General features: G+C 45.7%; 1 long non-coding RNA gene across 1 annotated transcript in view; it reads left to right on the top strand.

Moving 5' to 3' along the window:
• The window catches only part of LOC147731290 (uncharacterized), a 201,067-nt gene that overhangs the window by 128,737 nt on the left and 49,036 nt on the right, over positions 1 to 23,294 (top strand). The window contains exon 2 of the long non-coding RNA XR_015308429.1: positions 19,042 to 19,241. This is a non-coding gene — a long non-coding RNA (uncharacterized LOC147731290). The remainder of the gene's footprint in view (positions 1 to 19,041; positions 19,242 to 23,294) is intronic.

Genomic DNA, 23,294 nt, shown 5'->3' with positions numbered 1-23,294 from the left:
CTCTTGTCTCGTTACGAGTGTATTCAATGTTGGATTCAGTGTCCAGCATAGTCTGATTTTCATTACCAGAGCACGTGCATTCAGTCCTGGAGCCTATTACATACAGTCCTCTTGGTGACCTATCCTGATGCCTTTCTCTGCACAGCGCCAGCGCAGAACAGGTCTGTGTGGTTTTTTTTTACGTTTGAGCGCCTACATTAACGCGAAATATCTCTCAGTTAATGCATGTTTTTTGTCTGACATCTGTGATCAGCAACCCAAAGACGCTATTTCTGTCCGGTGTTTCCGAGTTCTGTCGTCAGGAAAACATGCATTTAGTAGGAGATATTTCGACTTGATGTATTCTCTCAAGGCGCAAAAAAGAAGCGCAATGTCCACTTCTGCTATGGTGCAGCGCAGAAAACGCCATCATGATACAGGCCTGGTGTTGTGTTACTGTCCTAATGTAGATATAGTCCAAAACCTAATGTTGGAGCATTTCTTGGCCTGGATTTTTTATATCCCCTAACAGGGTTTTGGGTGTCACCTGCCCCTGTTTCACAGTGCTCTATGTCCCGGTACCGAAATGTTCTGACTTAAGATGGGAGACCCATCTCATAGCCACAGTGTTTTCCCAGACCCTGTGCCTGTGCTCCGTCCATCACCACCCCCTTTTGTACCGCTTTTGGCCGCCATAAGTGTGGCAGGGTATGCTCAGATGTGAGTCCCTTGCTCACTTTGCCACTGGATTCAAGCAAGCCGGGCTGAAGACGGCTGTAATGCCAGAAACCGGTCCTCGGAAGCTTGCTTCCGGTCCAGGGAAGGCATGGCTTGGCAGATCGGGCTGGACTGTTCCCATGAGATACAGGGTCAGACTGATTTGCATATAGCCATGTCTGAACTGGGGTGGCAGAGTGGGCTAAAGAACAGTGATGGATCAAACCCAGATCTTTTGACTGGGTGTGAGTGTTTGATTGGTTCAGATGCTCCGTCCATCACCAACCCCTTTTGTACAGCTTTTGGCCGCCGTAAGTGTGGCAGGGTATGCTCAGACGTGAGTCCCTTGCTCACTTTGCCACTGGATTCAAGCAAGCCGGGCTGAAGACGGCTGTAATGCCAGAAACCGGTCCTCGGAAGCTTGCTTCAGGTCCAGGGAAGGCATGGCTTGGCAGTTCGGGCTGGACTGTTCCCATGAGGCACAGGGTCAGACTAATATGCATATAGCCATGTCTGAACTGGGGTGGCAGAGTGGGCTAAAGAACGGTGATGGATCAAACCCAGATCTTTTGACTGGGTGTGAGTGTTTGATTGGTTCAGATGCTCTGTCCATCACCACCCCCGTTTGTACCTCTTTTTGACGTTTGAGTGCCTACATTAACGCGAAATATCTCTCAGTTAATGCATGTTTTTTTCTGACATCTGAGATCAGCAACCCAAAGACGCAATTTCTGTCCGGTGTTTCGGAGTTCTGTCGTCAGGAAAACATGCATTTAGTAGGAGATATTTCGACTTGATGTATTCTCTCAAGGCGCAAAAAAGAAGCGCAATGTCCACTTCTGCCATGGTGCAGCGCAGAAAACGCCATCATGATACAGGCCTGGTGTTGTGTTACTGTCCTAATGTAGATATAGTCCAAAACCTAATGTTGGAGCATTTCTTGGCCTGGATTTTTTATATCCCCTAACAGGGTTTTGGGTGTCACCTGCCCCTGTTTCACAGTGCTCTATGGCCCGGTACCGAAATGTTCTGACCTAAGATGGGAGACCCATCTCATAGCCACAGTGTTTTCCCAGACCCTGTGCCTTGGTGTTCGCTGTCGGGGCTACAATTGGTGCAGTAGGTGCAGTGGAACCAGGGCCCAGAGCCCTGAGGGGCCCATTGAACCCTGAAAATGCTGGATTGTTCTGCCAAACAGCAGTCAAAGGGGCCATTGTCCTAGCTACCCTACTGGTTCACTGCCTTGGTGTGGGTGATGCCCTGTGTCATGTATATCTTTCCAAACCATAAAAGCATTTGATTCTTGATTCTGGTTCGCAAATGTCAACCAGTCCAGTGTTTATGTGTTCTCTTTCCCCATGTGTGTGTTCCCTGGCCTGTTCACGGTGTGCCTGCCACCCCTGTAACAAAGCATTTCCCGTCTCAATTTTAGTGTATTTCTTGTCTAAGGACCTCATTACAAACACTCCCAATTCCCATTGACATTATAATTCCCATTGGGGCAGGTAGTCCCAACACTCAGCTAGTTTGTGAATTAAAAAAGTGTTGGGGGACACTCCATGGGACTGGAGTGTTTCGCCAGCACACTTCGCCTGCTCTCTAATTGCAGCTCAGTCATCTTTTACTACGTTTATCCTTTCTCTTTTTCACACTCTAGTGCTGTGAAAAAGTATTCACTTTTAGTGTTATTTATGAGCTGTGTCCTGTACATAAAACATAAAGTATAAGGGTGCATGGTAGGGCACCCTAACCTCTTCAACCTTAAGCGATGGCCCAGATTGGAGGAAAATAAAAAAATAATATTTGTGAGGCAACCACAAACCAGTAGGATTCCTGCGGGAGCCAGTGTGCCCGCATACTCTTGCGGGACTCCTGTGTTTGCCCATTAATATGTGCTTGACCAAGTTGACCATTACTGGGGTGTTGAGCGCAGGGCCTGGCCACAGACCAGGAACTGCGGCCTAACCCCCCCCCCCCCCCCCCTCCCCCCCCCCCCCCCACCAATCATGCAGGCCTTTGGAAGAGGGTTATCTGCAAACATATTGTAATAAAACATTATGTGAAAACCCCCCCATTGAAATTGACTGCAAAAAGCAAATGTTAAAGTGAAGTTATACAAAAGGAAATTAGTAAGATTTTAACTTATGATAAAAAACCCTTAGAAAATCACAGAAAAAACACTACTGTTTCAAACCAAAAGTAAACACTAACATTCACCAATCAAATTTAACTGACACAAGTATAACTGTCACCGCTGTACTGCACTGCTTATGACCATACATATTACATCACCGATGACATCTGAAATCTATGGCAGTGACAATCATGCAGTAGAATTAGAAAACATCCTTACAAATTTGCGATAGATAGCTAAATATACTAATCTTCATATATGTTTCAATTCATGACTCGATCCTTTTTGTCATCATTTTCACATAATTCATATCATTTTTATATTTCTTTACAGACGATTTAGTATAACACCCAAAACTACTTAGCAGATTTTTTTGCTTTAATCCCAGTTGGATATGACCAAATACTTATTTCACAGTCATAACATAAAATATGTCAATTCAATCCCATAATTACAGAACCTTTTGTATCCCATAGAAAACCTTTGATGCCCATACTTCTACAGGTGGGAGTGCTGCGGGTTGGTGAGGCAAAGCGGGGGAGGGGCAGGGTGGGGGATAGTAAACCACAGAATATGGCTGAGCTAAGGTAAGCACATAAATAAATAATTTGGTACTGAATGATTGTGTCTATGTGTTAAACCAGTGACGCAGTCCGATAGAATCAGATAACCTTTCACAGGGCCACAGGGAATACAGGGGTCACTGGGCCCAACCATAGGAGTTGAGGCCTGTTACTCCTGATTTCCTGGGGCCAGACCGACTATGGATTCTGAGGAACTGGGCCAAGTACCCCTAATGCATTTGACTCTCAGGGTTACATGGTCTGAGTAGTCCAAGGCTCCCACAGGATGATTAACACAGGCTCACAACTCAGAATGCATGCATCAGCCACAATTATTCATTGTCTAGCCAAATACTCACTTTTATGAAAAAAGAGAAGTACTTTTCTAGCGCTATCCACACAAAGGAAAATACAACAGCTGCAAACAATTACACAGTCTTCCCCTGAGGTCGGGGCTCTAGTGATTCCCTGTTCCAATCACTCCTCGCTTTAGCAATCATGGTTATTACCCAATAACTATTAGTACAATTCAGGTATGCCCCACTAGCAGTCCGAGTTTAAGAGTCCATTATGACTCTAACTTAAAGTCAATAGTGTTCCAGCGCTACAAATTTTAGCAGCAAATTCCCACAGGGCCAACAGGCCCAAAACTAGTCTTACCTGCACGAGCAAGTGTGATGCGTTTAGAGTTCCTGGGTGCGCCCTGTCCACTCGCAATGGTTGCAGCTGGGCTCATGTGACTTGGCCACATCCAGCGCTGGTGGCAGCACTCAGCTGGTGCAGATTCTCTCACTTGTGGTCGTGCTCCTGAAGTGAATGGAGGCTCCCTGCAGCTCCACCTGCGGGGTAAGTGTTTGGTTAGTCTCCAGATGGGGAGGGGGAGGGTGGAAATGCCAAACCTGTCTAGGGTCCCTCGCCTGGGTGATGGTGCTCAGGTGCTCCCACAGAACAAGTCACAGTCCTTTATGCTCCTGGTGACCCCCTCTTGCATAAGGGGTCACTCAACTCAGTCCACGGGCTCCAGTCCCATCAGCATGGTGATATTCTTCACTGAGGTCCCTCGTAACATACGGGGTCGCCCTCTTGCTACTGCATAAGATTACGGCCCTTATCACATGGTAGTCTTTCTAACAAAGGCCCCTGCAGGCAAACGTGGTCACTGCCCGGCTACCACACAAGGCTACGGCTCTTACAATCTGGCAGTCTTTTCCACAGCGGCAACTCCTTATCTAGAGGATGACCGTCTCGCTATTGCGTTCAAGCTCCAGCCCAATTGTGCAGAACAACACATAGCTACATTCACAGTGGCCCTCAGCTGGTGCACAGTGGTGGCTGACTCTGTCCTTCACACAGACAAGGACCCAGTTGTAGCAGCAACCATTTCTAATTTCCTCACACCTCACAAAGGGAGTCCACTAAACAGGGCTCCCTATTGGGTCTCGCTCCATCTAATGCTCTCTTCTTCCTTGCAGGACACAGTGGTCTTGGCAAGCAGGCAGGCGCTGGGACTCTAGGCTCCGCGGAAGTTGGTCTTGGAATTCCTGGGTGAGGTTCTCTCCCCCAGAAGGGAGACTAGTAGGCTCTGGCCTCTGTCCTAGTCACAGGTGGAAGCCCTGCAGATCTTGGAAACGAGTTTTTCAGAGCCGGAGTGTCTCCAAATCTGATAGTTTCACAACAAAGGCCATGGAAGTGACTAAAGTTCACACCTGGATGTCAGCCACAGTGATATGTGCCTCAAATGGTTATCCATGGCCCACAACCCTACTCTTTATGACTCCCTTATCAGCCCCAGGCTCCTTTCTTGTGACTTTCCAGTGAATCAAAGAGCACCCATTGACTTGTACAGGGGAAGCTTTGCTCTACCCATACAAGTGTGTGTCCCACCCAGATTACAGGAATGCAGCAATACACAAATATGTCTGGGGGGATCACTCTTCCTCCTATCCATCATTCCGCATGCAGGCCTGTGTTTCCCAAAAAGGAGTGCCCGCCATACATTGCACAATCCTCAGGCACACATACACGTAATGCATGTATACAGCATTCACACACTGCACAGTACTGTACCCTCCATGTACTGTACAACTCATGGGCACGCATACATCCAGCCTATGCATTTAACATGCATGACCTGTGTGCTTCATGAATTGTACCACTCACAGGCACATATACACCAAGCACATGCCTATTTCCAGCACAAACTGCAGAGCACTACATCCTTCAGGTATTGTACCACTAATAGGCACGTGTACATCCAGTACATGCAATCAACATGTACACACATCTCAGTGCTGCATTATCCCTGTGTTGTACCCTTCCCTGGCACACATACACCCAGCACACATACACTACCTCTGTGCTGCACAGTACTTCACACCAATCCGATGTAGGCCAATGATGAGTTAAGCACACAGCAGCAGAACTTTACAAGTGAGTGAGCCTGCAGGCCTGACTCCAGTGATGCAGGTTAAAAAGGACCTGCTCACTCCTACTGATCACTACACAGTATAATGGCACCACAACACTTGTGCTGATTAACACCTGGTGAAGGCAGAAGCCTTCCACCATTATGAGGGTAACACTCTGGGGGATCCTCCCAGTCCAACAATAACGCAATCTGTGAGACAGGCCTATGTCATGGTGCACATGCACAATCCATATTTGCCTAGGACAATAAAAATCAGCATTAGTTATCAAGACATCAGCACAGTTGGTACTCAAGTTAGGGTTGGTTACCATGCAGAGGACTATCCCTTCCCAACAGTTAGTCTTTCCAAATGGCATTCTACTTTTGTGTACTTTTGTGTAATTATGAGTATATGTGTTCCCTCAATCAGGCAGCATATTTACATAATTTCATTCATCCCGATAAATACTTTTACTGTTATTTTAAACCTATTAGACACAAGGCTACTTGCGTTGACTTCTTCTGTTGAAGCTTGACTAGTTACATCATGGGGCCTGATTTAGAGTTTGGTGGCTGGGATACTCCATTACAAACATGGTGGATGTCCCGTCCACTGTATTGCAAGTGCTTTATATCCTGTTACACTTGAAATATGATGGACAGGATATCAGGAACGTTTTGACAGAGTATCCTGACTCTCAAACTCTAAATCATGCATATAGTCATTTGAGTGCCTCAGTTTCAATTTAAGTATATACTTAAGTCTTAATTGTGGTTGAGACCTAGCAGATGCTTTGTTTCTAATGCAAATACGTATTGAGATTCCAGACACGGTGACACTCAGTTCTAGTCCCACCTCTTAAGTTTATCTCTTCTGTGTCTATTCTAAAATGACTTAGAAGTTTGGCATAAAATGTCTTATCATGGGATAGATCCAATCCTTATTTTTTATGGCTCTCATAGGCCCTGTGTTTCTTTCCTCAAAGGCAGTAGTGGTGCAACCAATATACCTTTTCCTGCATGGCCACTCAATAGCATAAATTTTATAGTCAGTCAGACAATAAAACTTTATTCGGCCCTCCGGGCACAAAAGTACAAACAAAAAAAAGAAATGTCATTCAATATAGCAGCAAATACTAAAAACACAGCATAAAATAGTAGATCTCCATAAAACATACCATAAAATACAATAAAGGAATTACACGTCATAATTAAGACAAACTATTATGTAGCATCAAACCATTTAAATCCCGTCTACAACACAGTAGGGATTGTGCACAAAGATCAGCAACATAAAAATCCCAATTTGAATATAAGTGGAGAGATTATACTGAGGGTGATCTGTTTCTTACTCTCAGGGCAAGATTGACGACATTTCCCACAGCCACGCATATCTCCATTTTCTCCAGTTTTTGCAAATGTGCCAAATCCTCCCTGTGAGAGTTGGTATTAAAGGAACGGAAGATAGGGGCCAAAAACGTTACCTGGCGTGGGTGTAAAGGGTACACAATACAATAAAGTGCATTCAGGTACATGCATCAATATTGCATTTTGCGATTCCTTAATTGCGAAAAATAAGGAATCGCAATTAAGGAATTGTAAAATGCAATGCATCAAGAAATCGCTAAATAAATTGCGATTTCCTAATATTCCTTAATTGCGATTCACATTTTGCGAATCGCAATTAAGGAAAACCTTCCCATTGATTCCTATGAGCCAAAAGGCCTTTAGGAATCAATGGGAAGACATTAACATTTTGCGATTTTCATTTTGCGAATCGCAATTTGTTAATGCATTTCAAGGGTGCTGAGGGGGGTCCAAAGGACCCCCTCTGCACCCTTGAAATGTTTTTGTAAGTGCAAGTTTCACACACACATGTCCAAAGGACATGTGTGTGTGTGTAACATGACACTTTCAAAAATGCATATTTGAGCATTTTTGAAAGATTTTGCAAATTAACACGAGGTTCAACCTCGTGTTAATTTGGTTCCCCTATTTGCTAATTCCCAATTTTTTAAACATTCATGCATTGCATTTAAGGAATTGCAAAAATGCGATTCCTTAAATGCAATTGCATTTTCTGAAATCGCAAAAAATAGCGATTTCTTGTACTTTTGCATTGATGCATCCCAAATAGTGATTTTGGAATCGCAAACAGCCGAATTTTGCGATTCGCACCATTTGCGACTCCAAAATCGCTTGATGCATGTGGCTGTAAGTGCTTTGTTGTGCAATATTATTGCACAGGAATCTCAGCAATAATGATCCCCAGACTACATTCCTAGGGAAGGCAACTAGAAAATGCAATAGGTTAAAACACAGTCTAGTTAAATAAAACATGACATTTCACTTGTGAAGCCAGGAGAGGGAGGGTTTGCACCCAAACATCTGATTAATTAAATTGTAATTAGAAGTAGCCGAGAGCTTGTCAAATTCCACCAATTCCACTTGGTGGAGTCTACTTTGTCTGCTCCAGAAAGCCTCCTTCACATTGAGTATGGCCTTTGGGTCAATACTTGCTGGGTTGCTAAACATGTCCGGGAGTTCCAAGTATATAGAATATTTTATTTAGTATTTGATTAATAAAAACCATTACACAATCATACATTCCTTAAATTCATAATTGATTGATATAGGTATTAGTACCTATCAAACCTTTTAAAGTAAAAAAAATCGAACCGGTTTCTAAACAGACAATGCGGCAAAGCTGTATTTCAGAAGCAGATGTAACTACAAAGAGGACATTTTGATAATACATTTTTGTTAGCAGACAATAGCAGTCTTGAGAGGCATTGCATAGCTTCATACACACTTTGACCTCAATTCCATAACAAGTCTCTCTCTCTCTCTCTCTCTCTCTCTCTCTCTCTCTCTCTCTCTCTCTCTCTCTCTCAGTCAGTGAGTCTCTGTCAGTCAGTCTCTCTCTGTCAGTCAGTCTATCTCAGTCAGGCAGTCATAGTCAGTCAGTCTTAGTCAGGCTCTCTCTCTGTCAGTCAGTTCGTCTCTCTCAGTCCGTCAGTCTCTCTCAGTCAGTCTCTCTGTCAGTTAGTCAGTCTCTCTCTGTCAGTCAGTCTTCCTCTGTCACTCAGTCTCTCTCTCAGTCAGTCAGTCTCTCTCTCAGTCAGTCTCTCTCTCTCTCAGTCAGGTTCTCTCTCTCAATCAGTCTATCTCTATCTCAGTTAGTCTCTCTCTCTCTGTCAGTCAGTCTCTCTCTCTCAGTCAGTCTCTCTCTCTTTGTCACTCTCTCAGTCAGTGTCCGTCTGTCAGTCAGTCTCTCTTTCAGTCAGTCTCTCTCTCCCAGTCAGTCTCAGTCAGTCAGTCTCTCTCTTAGTCAGTCAGTCTCTCTCTCTTTGTCAGTCTCTCTCTTTCTGTCAGCCAGTCTCTCTCCCTCTCTGTCAGTCAGTGTCTCTCTCTCTGTCAGTCAGTGTCTCTCTCTTTCTCTTAGTCAGTCAGTCTCTCAGTCAGTCAGTCTCTCTCTCTGTCAGTCTTTCTCTCTCTGTCAGTCTCTCTCTCTGTCAGTCTCTCTCATAGTCTCTCTGTCAGTCTCCCTCTCTGTCAGTCTCTCTCTCTCTCTGTCAGTGTCCCTATTTCTCTCCCTGTCGGTGTTTCTCTATCTCTGTCATTGTCTCTTTCTCTCTAAGTCAGTCAGTCAGTCAGTCTCTCATTCAGTCCGTGTCAGTAAGTCCCTTTCTTAGTCAGTCTCAGTTAGTCAGGCTCGCTCTAAGTCAGTCAGTCTCTGTCTCTGTCAGTCTCTCTCTTTCTGTCAGTCAGTCTCGCTCCCTCTCTATCAGTCAGTGTCTCTATCTCTCTGTCAGTCTCTTCCCCCTCTCTCTCTCACTCTCTCTCTCTCTCTCTCTCTCTCTCTCTCTCTCTCTCTCTCTCTCTCTCTCAGTCTCTTTCTCTCTCTCTGTCAATATCTCTCTCTGTCAGTGTCTCTCTCTCTCTTAGTCAGTCAGTCAGTCTCGGAATCAGTCTCTCTCTCTCTGTCAGTCTCTCTCTCTGTCTCTCTCGGAATCAGTCTCTCTCTCTCTGTCAGTCTCTCTCTCTGTCTCTCTCGGTCAGTCTCTCTACCTCAGTCAGTCAGTCTCTCTACCTCAGTCAGTCAGTCTCTCTGTCAGTCAGTCAGTCTCTCTCTGTCAGCCAGTTTCTCTCCCAGTCAGACAGACTCTGTCAGGCAGTCTCTCTCTCTCTCCCAGTCAGTCTCTCTCTCTCAGTCAGTCTCCCTCTCTCAGTCCATCTCCCTCTCTCTGTCAGTCAGTCAGTCTCTCTTTGTCAGTCTTTCTCTTTCTGTCAGTCAGTCTCTCTCCCTCTATGTCAGTCAGTGTCTCTATCTCTCTTTCTCTCTTTCTCTCTCTCTCTCTCTCTCTCTCTCTCCATCAGTCAGTCTCTCTCTCTCTCTCCTAGTACGCCTGCCAGTTTCTCTCTCTCTGTCAGTCTCCTTCTCTAAGTCTCTTTGTCAGTCTCTCTCTCTGTTATACTCTCTCTCTCAGTCAGTCTCTCTAACCCAGTCAGTCAGTGCCTCTACCTCAGCCTGTCACTCTTTCTGTCAGCCAGTCTCTCTCTGTCAGACAGTTTCTCTTAGTCAGTCATTCTCTCTGTCAGTCAGTCTCTCTCTGCAAATCAGTCTCTGTCAGTCAGTCTGTATCTCAGGTAGTCTCTCTCTCCACTCTTTCTCTTTCTCTCTCCCTCTCTCCACTCTCCCTCTCTCTCTCTACTCTCTCCACTATCTCTCTTTCTCTCTCCTCTCTTTCTCTCTTAGGGGCCATGGGTACATTACCTGAAAGGTCCGCGGGTCGCCAAAGCGAAGGAGAGGTCCATAAACTCAAGGTGAATGGTACCCCTCCTTGCTTTTACATATTTACCAGTTGTCAATTATAAGTTAAAACACTGCTCAAGAGTCCCTCCTCCTGGACAGAATCTATTCTGGGCACTGATAGGCATTGGTTATCATTCAGCCAAGCTTGCAGGTTGTCAGTAAGAACCCTCCCCTCAATTTTTAAAGAATTGTCCGAGAGGAAGATGGGAGGAGCATACAGGTTATTTTGAATTTCTTGATATATGGATATAGCTGTAGCTTCAGACCACGAGGGGCTGAGATCCCCCTAGTGTCGCATCTTTAAAGACATTAGTCAGGAATGGAGCCCAGAGCGTGGAATTGTCTAGTGGGGCTCTGTCTGGGCCTGGAGCTTTTCCCACCGCACTATGGGTAACAGCAAAGCTGATATCCTTTATTGTAATGGAATTACACATAGCCTCATACATTTCTGAGGTGTGAGCTACAGTTTCTTTAAAATCCCTACCAATCTCAATATTATATGGATTACAAATGTTGCTAAAATGATCAACTCACACTTCAGCTGGAATAACTGTATCTAATGTAAGCTTGTTGCATCCAGTAAAAAAGGTTTAACTACCTTCAAAAAAGAGGCTCTATCCTTCAGTCTAACAGCTTTGCCCAGCTCTTCCCAGACGGATTTCTCAGCTCTAATCTCTAGCCTCCAGTGTAGTTTTATAGGACCGCCGCGCATCCAAAATATCATCTCTTTTATGGGGCGTTTTAGATAGAACTACTTCCAACCTCTTAAGGGCCACGGTACATGCATGATTAAACTAACTTGCCGGGGGCAAAACTTCAACTGCTCTATTATGCCTCAGTACTTTTTCGACCTCAGCACAGGGGGCCTAAATGCATCTAAAATGACCTCAGGGGATTCCACCATCGGGGTCAGACCATAGAACAATTTCCAATTGCTATTGACCAAATTTACCTAAATTATGCCCCTTCCCTACTAACTCCCATTTAATCCTTAGACCTTTGGTGTGAGAGTTGATAAGCGGTATGATCTCACAAATCCCTACACTAGTCATCAGATGCAAATCTAGTAACAAACGCAGGGGATTATGATCACTCAAACAAGAGGTGACAACCAACCTCATATACCAATGTAGTTTCAACCATATCGGAGGATAGAATAAAGAAATCTATTTCACTTCCCATAGTATCCCGTGTAAATGTAAGGAGCAATGGACACACAACCACCATAATTTCTTTTGCAAAAAACAAATTCTTAGGTACCTTGATTTTATTAGTACCATATCTAACTGATGTATGTTGAAAATGCAGGGTTCCCCAGTCTTTTTCCTTGGCTCCACATGGAGAGGGATCATTTCTGCCACATAGCTTACTATTAAAAAAAAACCCTCAAGCTATAAGTATCTCCCTGTTATGGTCTTCTGTAAAAGTTTGCAAGGCGGACTCCACACCCTCAGTTACCTCCAGTACCCTCGTATCAAATACATTATTGTGCAAATTTATCAGGGCAACATCATATGTATGGGGAATCTGTAATAACCTAGGGCCAGATGTAGGTGAAATAGATTTACCGATTTTTAATTACCGAATTTTACTGATTCGGTAATTAAAAATAGGTAAATCTAAGGGGTGGATATGTAGGTATTCCAGATGTGCTGGAATACCGAATCGGAAGAATTCCGTATTTACCGATTCTGTAAATACCGAATCGGTAATGCCCATGCATTCCTATGGGCTTTGAAGCCCTTAGGAATGAATGGGCATTACCGATTCGGTATTTACCGAATCAGTGAATACCGATTTTCACAAGGGTGCAGGGGGTGTCACTTTGACACCCTCTGGCACCCCCAAAACAGGCTTGGATGCCATGTGGCAGGCATACATGCCCTAAGGGCAGGTCTGCCTGTCACATGGCATAGGTGTGCATGCACATATGTGCATGCACACCGGAATCGGTATTTTACCATCAAATTGGATTTGATGGTAAAATACCGATTCGGTAAGGCCTCTGGGACTCTGAAGAGTCCCACCTACATCTGGGTGCTTCAGAATCGGTAAATTTACCGATTTTTTAAATTTTACCGAATCGGTAAAATTACCTAATCGGTAATTTTACCGATTCGGTAAAATAATGAACCCTACATACCTGTCACCCATTTACCGATCGGTAACGGCCAAAATCGGCCGTTACCGCTCAGTAAATGGTCTCAAACGGCCACCTACATCTCACCCCTAGTAATTTATACCCAATTGGTATACACATTCCCACTGGCCCCCACCGTCTGGCCAATTGATCGCTACTCACGAGTGTTGGTACCACAGTCCGAAACTAGATCGGACAATCCTTCCTGCCATTTTGCATGCTTGAAGCATCATTTTTGATGACATAAACATAGCATGTATGGCACATCGGTCACGCCTTCTTGACTAGCCAAAGCACGTATATTCAGAGAGTAATCTTCCAGACAACATCACGGATCAGATTCCTCTAACTCTATGTTTGTCTTTTCTGTTTGTATGTCTTTTTTATCTCCAGACTATACAGGTTCCTCTAAAGTAGAGGTAATTCCCACAACTTGATGGTTTGTTTTCCTGCACTAATTTTTACACAGTAATTTTTAACTTTCACGTCCTCTGGTAGGGTGGACCTTAGCGCGCCCACACCGCCGAGGTACACAACAGATGGTCCTGAAGAAAGTCCAGTAACTTTACACATAAGGGCTGAAACATGTCGACCCCACTTCAAGTGGAAATAACCAATACATTAATTGGCACATTTCCCTACACATATTTTAACCTTGTCAGGCTGACCATTGAATAAATTTCTTCTTTATGGTACAGTCCTTTGACAATTTTAATATCACGTATTTTTTCACATCACTGTCACAAAAATCCAGCTCCGCAGTAATCTGGCATTGTAGCACACCAGGGAGGCACTCGGCTTCTCCCGGTGGGCCTGATGATGAAGCATGTCACCACCCAGGGTGGTGAGTGAGGGCTTCTAATAAATCCCTAGTGATTTCCAATGTGAATCCTACAGGAAGATTTTCATCTCTGATTTTGTGCTAATTCCTTTCGTTTTTTGACACACTCTTGCTGTTTTACTGAGATTGCCCGGGGGACTGAGGGTGCCCCTTTTCCCTCTCTCTCATATTGTTACTACTGAATCTGTAATAAGATCATCTGGAAATGGGTTGAATGACTGATAATTCTAGATGAAATTCCTGTCAATTTAACAGAAATCAAAATAGCTATCTGGCCCTAAATTCGATGGGGAGGCTGCGCTGCAGAAAGAATGGTACCCGTCCAACTAAAATCAGCCAGGGACCACGTTTCCTGCAGTTGAATAATGTTTGCTCTGCCGATTTTATGGATCCATTCTGGATTTGTCAACTCATTGTTGAGGTCAGCAATGTTCCAAGATAGTAAGCCCCCGCTTTCTCACCCAGGACAACCAGAGCGGTCAGAAGGGCTGTGGAGGGCCCGGTATCTCACCAGGAAAAGTTATCATATTCTCTGCCATAACCCCACAGGCTCCCTACGCCCAAAGGTTCCCAGCCTCATTATGACCTCTTGAGGTCCTGGCTGCATGGCTCCCTCCAAACTATCAATTGTATGGTAATTTTTTTATGTGATATATTCGTTCACCTTATTCTTTCGTTTTTGATGTTGCACAGCACATTTCTTCATACCCATGCTTTTCCAACATGTTTTGCATCTAACACATGTTTTATATTCACGAGCCTTCTCTCGTTTGTGTCATCTTGAAGGAAAATGTGTCATCCTTCATTGATTTGTCTCCGTTGAAAATCAAACTTGGTGGTTTTTCAACTTTGTTACCAAGGATGTCATCTGTCATTAATATGTTCCAGTGTTAATTATTCTGATTTACTATTGTTTTTAATCCTGAATATAATCCAATATTAGTTGAGCTGTCTCTGTGTTATCTCCTTTTATTGATTGGAATGCTTTTTTTCAGTCTTTCAGATCTTTTTTTTTGCTATTTCCGATAGAGACTTTGGATATCCTCTGTTCATGAATCGTTCACCCATGTCCCTTGCTCCTTTTTAAAATCTTCTTGAATGCTCCAATTTTGTTACATTCGGATTAATTCTTCATATGGTCTTTTCCATTTCATCCTTTTTGGGAGAGAGCTTGTGACGTGTAACACACGTAGAAGATCATGGCGGGTAAACACCAGGGGCCTCATTTATGAGAAATGACGCATCGCTGCGTGAAAGCAGCGATGCGTCACTGTTCAGTGCGCACTCCTTGCGTCATTGATTTATAATATGATGCATCATGGCGCAAGGAGTTACAGAAACGTCAGTATTTCTGAGGTATCTGTAGGCGCAAAAGTGACGCATTGCTGGAGTGTGTCACAAAAGTGGCGCAACTACAGCAATGTGTACTTTCACATGGGCAAGTCCCATGTTGTTAGTGCCAGCGTTAGTCTTACACCTGCCATTAAGCAGGCGTAAGATTTTGACGCATTAGCGGCCAAGAAATGGCACAGTGAAATCTTATAGATTTCACTGCGTCACTTCCATGACCCTTTCTTGTGTCAAAACTCACCCTTGCATACATTATACCTGGCGCAGGTATAATGTGGCGCAGGGGTTTACTAAGTAACGCTTCTACCTAGATGCGTCACTTTGTAAATATGGCGCAACAAGGCGCATTTTTTTACGCCACTGGTGCGTCACAAAAAGTGACGCACCGGCGGGGTAAAAGTGACGCACAGCCTCATAAATGAGGCCCACTGTTGCCTGCTGTGGGATTTATATATAGTTTTGTTTGTATAGTGTCATTTTTGATTTCCATTCTTAAATCCAGAAAACCTATGTGTGTGTCACATGTTTAAATCGTTTTTGTTCATTAGGTCAATGAACTTCTACGTACTTTGTTTTCTTCCAGACCAGATTAAAATAAAACGGTGCCATTTCACTGTATTTTTAAGTGTGTTCTTCAATTTCTCTTTCATGGGCTATAAAATTGTATCTCAAACTAAGAAAATAGACTGAGGGTACTGGTAAGGAAAAATCTGAGCCAGGGATTAGAAAGAAGCAGAAAGCAAAAACAAAAGAAAATAGCAAAGAATAGATCTCCCTCGATGAGGTCATCCAGTTGGGGGTAGATATAATTTGAGGGACTGTGTAATATCAGAAAGCCACACACTCCCCACCCTTAATGATCACACAACACCCATGATTTCCAGGTTTCACTGGAGGCCCATACAACAGCATCTTAAGTTTAAAGTGGTGTATGTTTTATATAAGGTGTGCTAGTGTATACGTCCAGATATCCTATCCAGCACATCCCAAAACTACCTGCCCCAAAAAATCTGCACTCAGCAGAAAATTGCCTCCTCTGCGTTTGTCGCTAAAACAAGATTTGGACTGCAGGCCTTGCATTCTGCATTCAAGTGGCCCGGCTGTGGAACAGCTAGCCTTTCTACCGTCGTCTTTCGAAGGACCATCTCACCCTCAGAAAAATTTCAGGCACTTGTCTGTTCATGGGCTAATTTGCAAATTGCCCCAGGGGTTTCAGTTCACAGCAATGCTTTAAAACCTTAAGGCATTTGTGTGATTAATGAATAAAACAAATACATACAGTGGAGACAACACTAGTAAGTAGCACTTGCAATATGTACAACAGCCAGCAACGTCTGATCTCGGTGTTAGCCAAAATATTTTTTAACAACATTTTACTCCTGGTATATTTGTCTAAGTTAATTTCGGCCCATAATGAGACAAGAGCAGTGACACTAAGCTTTGTTTAAGGCAAATATATGTAAAAAACAAAAATGTAGTAGTAATATCATGCACATGGGACTGAGAACACAGAACCAATTACTCTGCAAGATGTAACACTTGAAAGGAAAGAAGCACCTCATCAATTCATCAATGTTATCTGAAGATGAACACACATGAGATGTCATGGGTTTCATTAAATAATTCAAATGACAGTGCTACATACATGTGACCAAACGACACAGATGGCTTATAAGCCTTCATTAAACTTTCATGCATTTGAGATGTCATCAGTGATGTCACTGACCATGTAATGAGTGATGTAATATGTGAAGTCATCAGCCGTGCATTGCTGGGTGCAAGTTATAGTTAGCTTAACTAACTATACCGGCTTAATTTCTATGGTTTTCTATGGGTGAAATGTCAGCCTAACTATAGCGTCCCTTAAACCTGTGTTTTTTTCAGTGAATTTTTAAGGTTTTTTAAATGCTCATTTCTATCTATAACGTCCCTAAAACCTGTGCGTTTTTTCAGTGAACTTCTAAGGTGTTTTAAATGCTAAGTTCTAACAAAACGTCCCTGAAATCTGTGTTTTATTCAGTGAATTTCTATGTTTTTCTTAATGACTATTCTACCTACACCTACTTATGTAAGACGTGCTGAAAGAGGAAGAAAGGCTCAGAAAGAAGCAAATGAAGTGCAGAAAGAAGAAGAGAGGTGCAGAAAGAGGAAGAGATGTGCAGAAAGAAGTAAAGAAGTAAAAGAGATGTAGAAAGAGACAAGAGAGGTCCAGAAAGAAGCAAGAGAAGTTTAGAAAGAAGCAAGGGAGGTGCAGAAAGAAACAAGAGAGGTGCAGAAAGAAGAAAGAGAGGTACAAAAAGAGGCAAGAGAGGTACAGAAAGAGGCAAGAGAACTGGAGAAAGGTGCAGAAAGAGGAGGAAATGTACAGAAAGGAGAAGAAACGTACAGAAAGAAGCAAGAGAGGTGCAGACAAAGGCAAGAGAGGTGCAGAAGAGGCAACTGATGTGCACAAAGAGGCAAGAGAAGTGCAGATAGGGAAAGAAAGATCCTGAAAGAGGAAGAAAGGTGTAGAAAGAAGCAAGAGAAAGAGGCAAGAGGAGTGCAGAAAGAGGCAAGAGAGGTGCCATACAGTGAATCATACATCCACTTACTCACCCAAACAGTTACACACCCACCTACTTACTAATTCATAGAAATAAGAACACATACTCACTCAGCTATACAGTCAGTGACAGAAGCATGCACTCATCTATATAGCCACTGTCACATTCACTCACTCATGCATACAGTCCCTCATATACCTCATCACTCAGGTATACTGCCTTTCACATACTCAGTTACTCACTCATACTGACACATGCACTCAATCACAGACATAGACATACAGGCTCTCACTCACTCATACAACTTTTCACACACACAATAGCACCCCATACAGCCACTGACTCACCCACTCACTGATACATACAGGCAGTCACACACCTTCTCTCCCACACACAGACAACCAGACAACCATAAACATAGTCAGACAACCAATCAATTACCCATCTAGCCATTCACATACCCACTAACACACTCATACACCCACTCAGACATTAACTGACAGATACACACATTCATACAACCAGTCACATACCCAAACATTCACTGATATACCTAATCACTCACTTATACAGTCAGCCACACACACACACTGAGTCATCCATACAGTCCCTCATAAACCCACTGATTCACCAATACACCTTGGTATATATATTTAACACTCATAAACGTTTAAAAAACCCTCACAGTAATTGAAACCAGCACTCAGAAATTCCACTGCATAGGACTTACAGGCAGCACCAAGAGGGCTTATTGGCCCCAAGCACCCTCAGGAGTAAAGTGGACTTCATCCCCCAACCAGTGGTGCACCACGAGGCGTGTTTGCAGAGTACTGGGGAAAGGGGGGTCTGGCCTCCGAAAACCTCTTAGCAATCCCACTGTGTGGGACTTACTGGAGGTAACAAGAAGGGTAGTTGGCCCCCAAGAACGTCCTTGAGGGCCAACTCCCCATCTATTATCTCAAGTAAGTCCCACGCAACAGGATTGTTGAGCTGTGATACCAGGCCGTGCCCCCATTGTCCACTACTCTGCAAAGGGGCTTCCTAGCATGTTCTTTGTTGGGGGATGAAGTCTCCTTCGCTGCTGGGGGGTCCTTTGGGGCCAACTAGCCTATCTGTTACCTCTAGTAAGCCCCACAGAGCTGAGAGGTGGTTGCAGGCCACACACCCTTTCTCCACCACTCTGCAAACGTACCTCCCGGCGCGCTCTTGGTTGGGCTAAAGTCCCCTTGCCTCTTGGGGGTCCCTGGGGTCTAACCAGCCCTTCTGTTACCTCCAGTAAGCCCCACACAGCTAGATTGCTGAGAGGCAGTCAGAGGCCATGCCCCCTTTTTACACCATTCCGCCATGTCATTTGAGATGTCATGAGTGATGTCATCAGTGATGTCACTGACCATGTCATGATTGATGTAATATGTGACATCATCAGCAATGCATTGCAGGGGCGCGAGTTATAGTAAGCTGAACTAACTATAACGGGGGAATTTCACTGGTTTTGTACGAGTGAAATGTCCAACTAACTATAACTTTCCCTAAAACCTATGGTTTTTTCAGTGAATTTCAGAGGTAGTACATGTGAAGAAAGAAGAAAAAAAACACAGAAAGAAGCAAAAACAAATGCAGAAAGAGGCAACAGAAGTCCACAAAGACGAAGAAAATTGCAAGAAGAAACAAGCCGTGCAGAAAGAACCAACAGAGGAGCAGAAAGAGGCCTTGTTGCAAAATCATCCTTTGCCCACAACTTTTTCTTACAGGTACTGTTGGTAACTGACTCTGACTAACCAGGCCTAGAGCCAGTGCTATGCTTAAAGAAACTTAGAATACAGTGAACCCCCCTACATACACTAGGGAACACTATGTGTTGGGGTGCCCCTGTGATTAGCATGACATCCTCTGTAAGGACCTAGTACATAATAGGGCAGGGGGTTTTAACCCACTTCTTAAAACACGCCACGAGGCGCGTTTGCACAGTGGTGAGGGGGGGGGGGGGGGGGGCTGGGGGGTCATGTGTGCAAATACGCACTGTGGCGTGTTTTAAGTTGGGGGATAAAGTCCCCTTGAATCCTGAGGGTCCCTGGGGTCCAACTAGCCCACCAGGTACCTCCAGTAAGCGCCACAGAGCTGCATTGCAGAGAGGTGTAAAAAGGGGCATGGCCTGGACCACCTCTCTGCAATGCAGTGCAGAGGTGCTTACTGAAAGCACCTGGTGGGCTAGTTGGCCCCCAAGAACCCTCAGGATTGAAAGGGAATTAATTCCCCAACTTTAAATGTGCCACAGGGCGTGTTTCAACACATGTCACCTCTGGCCCGCTACCCTCCCTTCACCACTGTGCAAATGCGCCCCATAGCACATTTTGAGCTGTGAGATTAAGTCCCCTTGAATCCTGAGGGTCCCTGGGGTCCAACTAGCCCAACTAGGTACCTCCAGTGAGCGCCACAGAGCTGCGTTGCAGAGAGGTGTAAAAAGGGGCATGGCCTCTGAACACCTCCCTGCAATGCAGCTCCCTGGCACATACTGGAGGGACCTGGTGGGCTTATTGGCCCCCAGGGACCCTCAGTATTCAAGGGCAATTATTTCCCCAACTTACAAATCACCAGGGGGGTGTTTGCACAGTGGTGAAGGAAGGGGGCGGGCCTGAGGTGACATGTGTGCAAACACGCCCTATTGTGCGTTTTAAGTTGGGGAATTAATTCCTCTTGAATCCTGAGGGTCCCTGAGGGCCAACTAGCCCACCAGGTACCTCCGGTATGCGCCTGGGAGCTGCGTTGCAGGGAGGTGTTCAGAGGCCAAGCTCCTTTTTACACCTCTCTGCAAAGCAGCTCTCTGGTGTTTATTGGAGGTACCTGATGGGCTAGTTGGCCCCCAGGATTGAAGAGGAATTAATTCCCCAACTTAACATGTCACATCACGCCCTGCCCGTTCCTTCACCAATGTGCAAACGCGCCCCGTGGCACGTTTTAAGTTGGGGTCCAACTAGCCCACCAGGTCCCTCCAGTAAGCGCCGCAGAGCTGCGTTGCAGAGAGGTGTAATAAGGGGCGTGGCCTGGACCACCTCTCTGCAGCGCAGCTCTGTGGCGCTTACTGGAGGTACATGGTGGGCTAGTTGGCACCAGGGGCCCCCAGTAAAAAAAGGGGAATTAATTCCCCATTTTAAAACGCGGCACAGGGAGCGTTTGCAGAGTGTTTCTGGGAGGGGGCTGGGCCGCTGGCACGATCGTTCTTTTTTTTGTTAGAAGGGGTGCTGTGTGGCCCCCCCTTCCTTCCCCTTTTTTTGGGCCCTGGGGATCCCATCCCCCAGGACATGATCCTTTTTTTAAGAAAAACAAACAAAATGAACGGGAAGTGGGCCGCGTGGGCCTCCCTCCCTTGGCGTTTTCCGGCCCCGGGGACCCCATCCCCCGGGGCTTGGCCAAACATTTTGTTTTTTATTGGAAGGGGGCTGCATGGCCCCCTCTTAAGGCCTCTATTGGCCCCGGTGACCCCAACCCCCGGGGCCTGCCTTTTAAAAAAAAAAAAAATTGAGGGGGAGGGGGGGCAACGTGGCCCCCCTCTTGGGTCATTTCTGGTTCAGGGGCCCTATACCCCGGGCCGGCCTTTGCATTTAAAAAAATATATATTTATTTTTTTAATGGGGGAGGTGGGCTGCTTGGCCCCCCCTCCCGGGCCCCCCCTGGCCCCGGGGACCCCATCCCACGGGGCTTGACCACCTCGTTGAGGACCGTGGGGGGAGCCCCAATGCCCCCACGGTCCCAGCTGGCTCCCCTCCTCCTGCGGGAGCCGGCATTGCTTTTTCACACGGGGAGCTGCTAAGATGCAGCTCCCCATCTGGAAAAGCAATCTGATTTGGATTTTGGAAGAGAGAGCAGGTTTCCTGCTCTCTCTTCCAAAATCTAAACCAGTGTTTGCTATGGGGGAGGTGGGCTGCTTGGCCCCCCTCCCGGGCCACTTCTGGCCCTGGGGACCACATCCCACGGGGCCTGACCACCTCGTTGAGGACCGTGGGGGGAGCCCCAATGCCCCCACGGTCCCAGCTGGCTCCCCTCCTCCTGCGGGAGCCGGCATTGCTTTTCCACACGGGGAGCTGCTAAGATGCAGCTCCCCATCTGGAAAAGCAATCTGATTTGGATTTTGGAAGAGAGAGCAGGTTTCCTGCTCTCTCTTCCAAAATCTAAACCAGTGTTTGCTATGGGGGAGGTGGGCTGCTTGGCCCCCCTCCCGGGCCACTTCTGGCCCCGGGGACCACATCCCACGGGGCCTGACCACCTCGTTGAGGAAAGTGGGGGGAGCCTTAATGCCCCCACGGTCCCAGCTGGCTCCCCTCCTTCTGCGGGAGCCGGCATTGCTTTTCCACACGGGGAGCTGCTAAGATGCAGCTCCCCGTCTGGAAAAGCAATCTGATTTGGATTTTGGAAGAGAGAGCAGGTTTCCTGCTCTCTCTTCCAAAATCTAAACCAGTGTTTGCTATGACAGGGCGGGAGCCGCCCTGTCATAGCAAACAGCAGTGTCCCGGGGGTGGGCACCCCTGGACACTGCAGGAGCCAGCCCTGGGATTGGCGGCCCCCAGGGCCATCACAGGCTCCAGGAGGGGGTCCGCGCGCCCCCCCCTCTCAATATCTACACAGCCCCGTGTGGGGGAGCTCGAGCCCCCCACACAAGTATTTATTTTTTAAAAAGAAGCTCCGGGCGGGTGGTGGTCCCCAGGGCTGCGGGGGGGGGGTGCGCCCCCGCAAATATTTATAATAAGCCCCGGGGATGGAGGTCCCCTGGGCTGTGGGGGTCCCCCTGGGCCCCCAGCAAATATTTTTGAGATGCCCCAGGACTTGGCCCACCCGGGGGCTAATTAATAACAAAGCGTGGGAGCCCACACTTCATTTTTTGTATTTTAGCGGCCAGATCCGCACACCCAGCGTGCATCTCGCCCTTTTTTTTAGAAAATAAAATGCTTTTTTTGGCCCTGGGGGTCCTTGTGGGACCCCCTGCGCAGGCTTAGGGGGTCAGGGTGTTTCTACCCTGCCCCTTTTTCTTCTTTTGCGCCTTACCCCCAGATTCATCATTGTCCTCTTTTGCGAGTCCTTAATAGCGATTATTAAGGAATCGCTATTAAAGACTCGCAAAACGGGATGCATGTAGAAATCGCAATTAGTTTTGCGATTTCTACTGCTTCCTTATTTGTGATAAGGAATGGCTTCCCTAATCATTCCTATGGGCCTCAAGACCCAAAAGACACCCTGTAGCACCCCATAAATGCAAAAGTACACAGGTGTTGCGCACACACATGTCCAAAGGACATGTGTGTTTGTAAAATACAACTTAGGAAAATGCACTAAAGTGCATTTTTCTAAGTTTTCGCTATTTTCCACGAAGTTACACTTCGCGGTAAATAGCGGCCCCCTATGGCGAATTTGCAATTTTTAAAAGGTTCATGAATAGCATTTAAGGAATCTCTAATTGAGATTCCTTAAATGCCATTCTTCGCAATTTAGCGAGTTCTGTAATTGCGATTTTTGCATTTGTGATGATGAATCCCAAATGCAAAAATAGCGCTCGCAAAGGGCCGGATTCTCAGAATCTGGCCCTTTGCGACCCGATTTTACTTTGATGAATCTGGCCGTTAGTTTTTCTGTTTTCTTGTGCCTCGGTTCTACCAAGGCACAAGATGGCTACCAACACTTCCTGGTTTGGAGTGTTGACAGCCAATTAGCATGAAGCTCGTGATCGGGAGGGTACGGGGATCCACTGCGCCTCTATATATCGATATTTTTATTTTTTCATTTTCTCAGCAACTACTGAATGGATTTATTCCATT

The sequence above is a fragment of the Lissotriton vulgaris genome, chromosome 2_1 (genome assembly GCF_964263255.1).
Source record: "Lissotriton vulgaris chromosome 2_1, aLisVul1.2, whole genome shotgun sequence".
In the NCBI taxonomy this organism is placed as follows: Eukaryota; Metazoa; Chordata; class Amphibia; order Caudata; family Salamandridae; genus Lissotriton; species Lissotriton vulgaris.
The sequence above is the reverse complement of the archived record's forward strand: the minus strand, read 5'-3'. Positions and strand labels throughout refer to the sequence as shown.